Here is a 7,988-nt window from a genome sequence, read left to right as displayed (position 1 = left end):
TGTTTTTTAAGACTATGTACTTCAGTGCCAACTTAGGTTGGCATTTCTCGGGGCAGTTCTAGGTGGGGAGGTGTTTAAAAATTGGACAATAATAGCAATGAGTATTAAGCAATTTGTATAGTGGTCCTAGTGCTTATTATATATTTGGTATTTTTATTATAGGTTCTATAATTAAAATATAATTTCATACAAACAAACCCTGAAATGCACCAAAATAATCCAGGATGTTTTACTGTATTTAGGTACACATTCCTCATAATGTGCACCTCGTGACTTTAAATATAACTTGTGTTCAGAAGCTTACATGAAGCAAGTGGTGCATTTCCTGGTTACATAAGAGGTACACCGTGGAACCTAAGTCTACTGGTTCTCTGGATGTAATACAAAGGGAGTGAACTTAGTGACAATCGGTTTCCTATAGTGAAGGGGGATTGAGGCCATTGTTGCTTATGAACTTCAGTGGCTAGTTAATCAGTTAGTTAATTAAAAGAGAATGCACCGCATGACTACTTGCTCTCTATAGTAGGTTTTAATAAGTCCCCAATAATTTGTGTCACGAATCTATAATAATAAAAGTGTAATATGCTAATTACACTGGATGTCCTTCCAGATGACCTTCCAGACGAAGCTGGGGCTGCGAGGGAAGCTGGGGACGAGGGTGCCAGAGGGAAGCCCGTGCCAGCAGTCGGATGAAGGAAGGTCTACGCTTGCACGAATTTCCTGCACCCGGCCTCTAGTATCATAATAAGCTGAATTGATTTATTTGCTTTCAAGCATAATATGATTTTACTTGATGTACCAAATTTTAATTATATGTGCATTTTTAGTCAAGGAACAATCATTACACATTATGTTAATTCTGTAAACTTCGACATATAGAATGCTACTTGAAGGGCTCTTGTTCAATATAATGCATTAAAAGTTTAACAAGATTTAGGTAAGAGACAAGAGAAAAGAGAAATCCATTTTTATAAGTTATTTTTTTAGAGTCACCTATCAGCATAAATTAAAATAATCATACATAGATATAAACACCCAGCTTGTTAAAGCAATTTCTTAAATTATGTTAAAGTCATGTGCACATTCCAGCTTCTTGATACATGAGAGAGAACATATGCGAATGCACCCAGTTGGCATTTGTGGGAGAGAAACCCCTTCGCTTCAGAGCTTCATTGGCTGCTCAGAGGGAAAGTCATTTTGGTTTTGCTTAAAAATTAACACATCCTCTCACTGACATTTAAGACCAGTAATTGGCTGTGAAGTGCTCAGTGATGCTTTTAGATGAACTATGGTATATATATATAATGAATATAAGTGTGGAATATACATCATTATATTTATAAAATGATAATGGATATCCATTATAATCATATACATTATCCTATATAATAAAAGCCCAGTGACCATAATGGCATAACGAACAGAACAACTGCTCAGCAAGTTGCTATGAGGTGCATTGACTACCTCTCTGTTCTTCCTCGCCAGCCGGCAGGCTCCGATCGCAGCATGGCAAACAGGGAATCATGGGGGAACCAGGTAGGTGGCGGCGGGGCGGGACTGGGGACTGGCGAGTGGGTGGAAGATGGCCCTGGTTGCAGGCTAGGCCTAGGGACCCTACCCACGCACAATTTCGTGTGCTGGGCCTCTAGTATATAAATAATATATACACATGTCATCAAACCAAACTTGTAGTTGTCTATTTTATTACATCGTCCTGTTGCTGAATACATTTTGGTACCTTAGTGTTGTAGTGTATGTAATGATGTACTTTTGAATAGTGTACTCTATAATATACTGTTCACTACATTTTTTCTCTTAAAGAATTTCTGAGATAGTGAAATTTGAATTTAAGCACCTTTTCCAAATCCTAACACCACTAGTAGTTGGAGAATAAAAGGAAAGGATACAAGGCCCAAGGAAGGAAGCTCTCACACACAGATTTCACTATATTTTCATTGTTTATATAATTCTGTCACATTTTTATAACAGCTTTGTTATACAGCCAGCCAAATTTTAACTATAAATTATAAATATAAAAAGAATGAAGAAAAAAAAGAAAGAGAAAGGTTTGGGAGAGGAAACCACAGAATCTTAATATTCCTAAAATAAATACATCTCTGTGTAACATGTTTCCTTTCTATTTTTATTAATAAATTAAATTCCAATTGAGGAACAGTTAAGGGCAAATGTTGAGATAAAAGGATATGAAAGAAGCAGGCAATGGTTGGAAAACTCATTGTATTGTCTTTTTCCTCCTTATCTTCAAATTTTACCCCTATTAGTTATCTTCCAAATCTTTACAAAGGATCCAGGAAACAAAGCCAGCAATGAAATCCATCACCAAGCCTTTCCACTTCTATCCCAGAAACATGCCCCCTTCAAAATGATTAGTTTTGGTTTAAATGTATTTGTACAATAAATATTTACTGAGTATCTGCTATGTATCAGTTTCTTAAGTGTTCCACTTTCACGTTAGACTTACCGTGTTCCCTCTTGCCCAAACACATGTAACAGTGCTATCTGACATACCTCATCACGAGAAACAAGTCATATTGGGAAATACTGGAAATTGTTCCATTAATCGGAGAGAGCTGACTGCTCATCAGAGTTGTAAGAAGTTTTTATTGGAAGCAAAATGATAAGTGATATAGCAATATTTATAATTTTCTGTGAACATAGAAAAATTATATATACTGAAACTCTCTTTGAGTTTATACTGATATTTAAGTTCAAGAATCCAAAGAAAATTTTATATACATACATATATCTATACATATATGCATGTACATAATGCTACTTAAAGGGCACTTGTTCAATATAATGCATTATGTGTTGAACTAGAGGCCCGGTGCACAAATTTGTGCACCAGTGTGGTCCCTCAGCTTGGCCCCCACTGGTCAACTGGTCAACTGTCTGCCTCCTGGTGGTCAGTGCACCTCATAGTGAGTGGTTGAGCGGCCTTAGCATGTCATTGGCATATTATGCTTTGATTGGTTGAACAGATGACCAGACGACTGGACACTTAGCATATTAGGCTTTTATTATATAGGGTATGCATTTAGAGATAAACAAAATCAGTTTTTTCTTAATGCCTATTCTTGGTAAAGAATATTTTTAAGGGCTTGTAGTTCAATGAGGGCTAAATTCAAGGACCACATTTATTTTAAATTTATTTAGTGGAGCTGAGATAACCCTATTCCTCCACATTATTGACCTATAAAATAGTTTTGGTTCTCACATAATGGACATTTTACTTTTTAACAAGGAAGAGGGAAAGTTAATGAGAAATCTCAGGGGTTTTTTTCTGAAGAAAGTACAATACTAGAAGGAATATATAAAAATGATTGGGTCTATTCAAATCACAGTATTAGCTCCAAGTCTTTAAAATAATTTTAAAAAAAGCTTAATCTCTAGTATTTTACCTACAACAAAGCTATACCAAAGTTTTCAAGAACATATATCTTTCAAAGAATGCTATCACCCATAGTTCTAAATGTATGGCACAAGAAAACCCTATAGGTTAATCACTCATTTCATTTATACTTAAAATACTAAAAGTTAACTAAACAATAAAAAAACATTATCATATTACCCTCTTCAAAGGAAGGCAATGATCCAGTTAGCAAACAAGAGGTGTGTAACTATCATTTTCTTGAAATATTTGGGGAAAGCATTATGGCACTATATACTAACAGTGCTAAAATATGTTTATCTATTTTTATGTTGTATTTGCATTGCTGTAAAACAATTTGAAATTCTCCAAAATATTTAATACATTAAAATTATAATTAATATTTGAATACACTAATATTCATTAGGAACCAATGAAATTAGGGGCATTGTTATGTAAATTATGGCACATGCATAGAGGAAATAATACCATAAGTGATTATAATCAGGGCTTTGGAATTTTCTTTAAAGTTTTATTGATGTATCACATACATATAAAATCCATAGCTGGATGGATTTTTGCAAAATAAACACACATATACCCATGCCCTCATGAAGAAACAATGATACTTTTATTCCAATGTGGAAAGAGTTTAAGAAGTGAAGTCATCAGACCAGCAGCATAACCTCACATGAAACCTTGTTAGATTCTCTAACTTGCACATTCTCCGATTCCACCCAGACTTACCCAATTAGAAGGCCCAGAAAATAACGAGGCCCAGCTATCTGTGACTTATCCAGACCCATAGGCGATTCTGAGGCCCGCTAAATTTTAAGAACACTAGCCTAGGGAAATGCATTTTGTTGCTGAATGAACAAAGTGTTTATACATATTGTTTTAATGATGTAAAAATAGGCTTAGGACAAAAGAATGGACAAGACATGATGATACTACTATCACAATTGCTAGATAGTAAAATTGAAGGTGATTTTTATTGTCTTCTTTATATGTTTTTGAATTATCCAGATTTTCTGCAATGATTATAATACTTGGGGTATATTGTTGAACACATTTATTTTGGTCTTTGAAAGTCATTATTTTCAGCTAAACCGGAACAGCGTCCTATGCTGGCACTGCACGGCCAGCTTGCTGAGCTCCATATCACTACAACTGCCTTCTGCATACCAACATCACAGGTGGGCTATGCAAGTGAGAAAACCCCCTCCATCATTCTTTAAATGTTTGGGAGAATAAAGGTACACTGCGGCCAACTGAACACGCTGAGCGTTGCACAGATGGAAATAAATATTGCCTTGCGTGAACATTGGAGGCAATCTTGAAATCGGAAGGCAAGTTAATCCTCAAAGACTTCAAATTTACTAAGCCTCTTTATTTAAGGAACATGACCTTTTAAACGGAAGCTTTCAATTCCATCTCTTCTCAAAAGGCTAAAATGAAGTGAAGTCATCAGACCAGCAGCATAACCTCACACGGAACCTTGTTAGATTCTCTAACTTGCACATTCTCCGATTCCACCCAGACTTACCCAATTAGAAGGCCCAGAAAATAACGAGGCCCAGCTATCTGTGACTTATCAAGACCCATAGGCGATTCTGAGGCCCGCTAAATTTTAAGAACACTAGCCTAGGGAAATGCATTTTGTTGCCGAATGAACAAAGTGTTTATACATATTGTTTTAAGGATGTAAAAATAGGCTTAGGACAAAAGAATGGACATGACATGATGATACTACTATCACAATTGCTAGATAGTAAAATTGAAGGTGATTTTTATTGTCTTCTTTATATGTTTTTGAATTATCCAGATTTTCTGCAATGATTATAATACTTGGGGTATATTGTTGAACACATTTATTTTGGTCTTTGAAAGTCATTATTTTCAGCTAAACCGGAACAGCGTCCTATGCTGGCACTGCACGGCCAGCTTGCTGAGCTCCATATCACTACAACTGCCTTCTGCATACCAACATCACAGGTGGGCTATGCAAGTGAGAAAACCCCCTCCATCATTCTTTAAATGTTTGGGAGAATAAAGGTACACTGCGGCCAACTGAACACGCTGAGCGTTGCACAGATGGAAATAAATATTGCCTTGCGTGAACATCGGAGGCAATCTTGAAATCGGAAGGCAAGTTAATCTTCAAACACTTCAAATTTACTATAAGCCCCTTTATTTAAGGCACATGACCTTTTAAACGGAAGCTTTCAATTCCACCTCTTCTCAAAAGGCTAAAATAGTTCTTTATCACAGCAAAAAGCATCTTCCATGAGGCTAGTTGAAAAGAGCAATTCAAGAGCTGCAGAACACGGACCCTAACTGTGATGATAATAAGTAAGTATACCAGCTGCTATCGGTGTGCAGCCCATCTCCCTCCGGCCTTCTCCCTGCAGAAGGCAGGACGCCCACAGACCCGTCCCAGGCACAGGCTCTGTCTGAAGGCTTTCCCGAGGCTGCTCTGGGCCAGGACTAAGATCAGAGGTGCCGACGAATTATCATTCTGGGGAGCGGCCCTGGAACCATGACTGGCAGTGTGTGTATACATACAGCTCCCTTGGCCCACAGGCGGGGAATTCTCCTAAGGGAGGAAAGAGGTTTTCTCTCTGCCCTTCCAGGTTCTTGGCAGTGACCTCTCTTTAATAAAAGACAGATGAACAGGAGTTTAATAACATGTATACTTCCCGTATACACGGGAGATACCCAAGAACACTGAGTAACTCCCCAATCGGCCAGGCCAGTTAAAGGCAGATAGACAGACCTAGGGGAGTTGGGTAGCCAGTGATGGGAGTTTATCAGGCAAACGCCAGATGTGGTCCTTATGCAGATGTACTTACTGCCTGTCCATTGACAAGAGTTTCTGGAGACTGAGTCCTACTCCCCTTCCTGGGACAGAGAGGAGGAGACACGCTTACAAGTGGAGATTCCCTTGTTCCATGTAAATGTCTCTTACCAAAGCGTAACTTCTACTGCTCATTTCCAGTTTTTCCCGTGTTTGCTGCTTCTTAAAAATAATCAGCTCAAAATAATCCTAATGCCAAGGAGACGTATTTGGGGTGGAAAATTCGGCTCCCCTTCATTCTGAAGCACGTATCGCAGCCATTTCGAGTTTTCCCGTGGGATTAAGCTCCCCTCACACTGTGTTAATGTATGTGTCGCATGGGCTGCCTCCCTTCCTCATGTCAGTTTCTGTTTCATTGGTGGTGCTCCTTGTGCCTCCCAAATAAATCGGGTCACTTGGAACTTCGTGTCGGTGTCTACCTCTTGGGCAACGCACACAAGGAAAGTGTGAATGTGCTGAGTAACACAGAAGACAGGATAGGCATTTTTTACATTCACTTTATTAAAGTGCATTTGCATAAGCATGGGGGGTTAGAGTCATTGTCATGATCATAATTAGCAACCAAAGTTCACCTTGCTCATTAGACATTGCTTCTTGAAGATTTGAGCAGGCCTCCGTTTTCCTATAAAGGGTTGAACTGTTACTCAAGGAGTGAGAAAGGCCTGTCCATTGTTAAATAGGTTATTTCACGGGGGGTCTGACATGATTGCTGTTAAAGTGAGTGTGAGGATGACGGGCAGAGCCATGGAGCTGGACCAAATCCCGGGGGCTGTATATTAACCATTTGAAGGCAGGGCTGGGAGTGCTTCGTAGGGCCTGGGAGAAAGCCTGGAGCATGGAGGGTCCCGGACAAGCTCCGGCAAGTGGCTATTTACCAACCTTTAGAAGGATTTCAGGACTTTACTCATCAGTAAGGCCCTCCTGGTGCCAACCAGCTGAACATGAACATGTCCAGAGAAGCACGCACAGATAAAAATGTCTTCTTTTGCCCGGCGACGTGGCTCGGTGGTTGAGCATCAATCTATGAACCAGGAGGTCACAGTTCGATTCCTGGTCAGGGCACATGCCCAGGATGCGGGCTTGCTCCCTAGTTTGGGGGAGTGGGGGAGGTTTGCAAAAGGCAGCCAATCAGTGATTCTCTCTCCTCATTGATGCTTCTATCCTTCTCTCTCCCCCTCTCCCTTCCTCTCTGAAATCAATAAAATATATTTAAAAAGTAAAAATACTAAAATGTCTTCTTTCAGCCACGCAAACATGGTAGCATTATTTCCAATGGGATCGACATAGCACGGGAAATGACTGCCTGAGGCTCTCTTTTCTCAGAAATCAAGTTTTCAAAGAAGACAAACGTGAAGAACAAGGATTGTTCTAAAATATAACCAAAAAGGCGTTCACTCCAGCAAAATGACCGTCAGCAAAGAACCAGCCCTCCCGGGGAGGTGCCTGCAACTCTTCGACGTAACCACATAGAACGCGCCTCCGGAGGCCTCATGGCCCCTGCTTGCTCATCTCCTGTGCGGGGAACACACAAGGAGTCCCCTGTGCTGACCGCTGCATCAAAAGGCGAACAAAATACCGAGTTGTGAAAAAGGTTTGTAATCTCCAAGCCATACAAGGGAGTTCAGAGGCCCATAGTAGGTTAAGGCTGAAATACAATGCGAGAGGCCATTGTTACCAAATGATTCGCTGCAAACTCGGGCAATTAACTCAAGTGTGGAAGATGAGACTGCATAAACAAAC

Source organism: Myotis brandtii, unplaced genomic scaffold, assembly GCF_000412655.1.
Source record: "Myotis brandtii unplaced genomic scaffold, ASM41265v1 scaffold107, whole genome shotgun sequence".
Lineage (NCBI taxonomy): Eukaryota > Metazoa > Chordata > Mammalia > Chiroptera > Vespertilionidae > Myotis > Myotis brandtii.
Note: the sequence above shows the minus strand (reverse complement) of the source record.